The sequence below is a fragment of the Trichosurus vulpecula genome, chromosome 3, assembly GCF_011100635.1.
Source record: "Trichosurus vulpecula isolate mTriVul1 chromosome 3, mTriVul1.pri, whole genome shotgun sequence".
Classification (NCBI taxonomy): domain Eukaryota; kingdom Metazoa; phylum Chordata; class Mammalia; order Diprotodontia; family Phalangeridae; genus Trichosurus; species Trichosurus vulpecula.
In genome coordinates, this window is record NC_050575.1 from 372290680 (window position 1) to 372292919 (window position 2240).

At 44.6% G+C, this 2240-nt stretch overlaps 1 pseudogene; it reads right to left on the reverse strand.

Moving 5' to 3' along the window:
- Positions 1-455: 455 nt before the first annotated feature.
- On the reverse strand, positions 456-1581 carry LOC118843964 (annotated as a pseudogene).
- Positions 1582-2240: the final 659 nt, after the last annotated feature.

Consider the following 2240-nt stretch of genomic DNA (forward strand, 5'->3'; position numbering starts at 1 on the left):
TACAAAATGTTTTTTTTTTGTTTTTTAAAGGATTACATAATTTACATGTAAAGCAATACCAGTACCTTCCCACCTCCCTCCTCCCCATCTGGATTTTTGTTACATAGCTCCTTTGCTCTAGCAGAGGACAGCCTTCACAGAGGCTTGTAACTGTGTAACAATTCATCATGCAATATTTGGAATGACTATTAAAAAAGAAAACAAATGTATAATCAGAGTCCTGAAGACGCATTGCAGAACTTTGGGGATGTTTGCCTCCAGCATACTTAGACTTCTCATCACCTTCACCATTCCAGTTTTTAAATCCTGAGTCAAGCACCAAAAAAAAACAAAAACCAAAACCAACCAAACAAAAAAAAAAAAGAAAGCCATGCCAATCTCATCTCTCTTTTTTGGGGCAATTATCATGTCACACTCTTCGACAAAAAAAAAATCAAAAAACACGAACAGTCCGTTTAGAAGCATTTGAGGTAGACAATGGAGGGCCCAGATTCATCATACTCCTGCTTGCTCATCCACATCTGCTGGAAGGCAGAGAGAAAGGCCACAATGGAGCCACCAATCCAGACAGAGTATTTGCGCTCAGGTGGGGCAATGATCTTGATTTTCATTGTGCTTGGAGCTGGGGCTGTAATCTCCTTCAGCATCCTGTCAGCAATGCCTGGGTACATGGTAGTACCACCAGACAATACGGTATTGGCATACAAATCCTTAAAGATGTCAACATCACACTTCATGATTGAGTTGAAGGTAGTTTCATGGATTCCACAGGATTGCCTACCTAAGAAAGATGGCTGGAAGAGGGCTTCTGGGCATTGGAACTTGTTGTTGCAAATGGTGATGACCCGACCATCAGGGAGCTCATAGCTCTTTTCCAGAGGAGAGCTAAATGCAGAAGTGGCCATCTCCTGCTCAAAGTCTAGGGTGATGTAAAACAGCTTCTCCTTGATGTCACGCATGATTTCCCTCTCAGCTGTGGTAGTGAAACTGTACCCTCTTTTGGTCAGGATCTTCATGAGGTAGTCTGTCAGATCACGGCCAGCCAGACCCAGATGGAGGATGGCGTGGGGAAGGGTATAACCTTCATAGATGGGCACAGTGTGGGTCACACCATCACCGGAGTCCATCACAATACCAGTGGTACGACCAGAGGCACACAGGGACAGCACAGCCTGGATGGCAACGTACATGGCTGGGGTGTTGAAGGTCTCAAACATAATCTGTCACCTTTTCTTTGTTGGCTTTTGGGTTCAAGTGGGCGCCTGTGAGCATCACAGGGTGCTCTTCAGGGGCCACATGGAGCTCATTGTAGAAAGTATGATGCCAGATCTTCTCCATGTCATCCCGGTTGGTGACAATACCATGTTCAATGGGGTACTTCAGGATCAGAATCCTTCTCTTGCTCTGGGCCTCATCCCCCGCATAGCTGTCTTTCTGGCCCATACCCACCAACACGCGCTGATGTCTAGGGCACCCAACAATGGAAGGGAACACAGCCTGAGGGGCATCGTCTCCTGCAAAGCCAGCTTTGCACATTCCGGAGCCATTGTCGACAACAAGAGCAGCAATATCATCATCCATGGCGAACTTTGAAGTGGTAAGTTTAAACCCTTAAGAGAGAGAGGAGGTGGTGCCACACCTGGAGGCAGGGGGGAGGCAAGTCCACGCTGGGTAGAAGAGCTCACAGCTCGAATATATCCATATTTAGATTCCATTCGATAGTATTAAGTTTGATCCTATGGAATGGAATGGAAGGTCCACTGAACACATTGATAAGGACTCTGTGTGATCTGTGAGACAAGGGGGTAACAATTAGTTTCAAGGCTATATCAGTTTTGTGCAACGCATAAAAGAAAATGAATAAAGTGTTCGTCAAACACATTATTCAGAAAGCACTATGTTAAGCACTGGCAATATAAATAGAAGACATAATCATCTCTGCTTACAAGGATCTCACATTCCAATGAAAGAGGCAGTACATATAGAAGCTTTGAGTTGAAATATGGAAAGGGTCCTTCTGCCTGGAAGTCATATGGAAAGTTCCCATGATGCTTAGGGTGCATAGACAGAGCAAGGTATAAGGCCTCTTCTTTAATATCATTATTCCTGATAAAGTCAAACCTTTTTTTCTGATGTTAAAGCATTTGACAATTCCAAGGAACTCGATGATGAGAACTGTCTTTTATGGGTCTCCAGTGGGCTGTGGTTATATTGCCTTCAGGAGCAGCTTCGAGGCTACA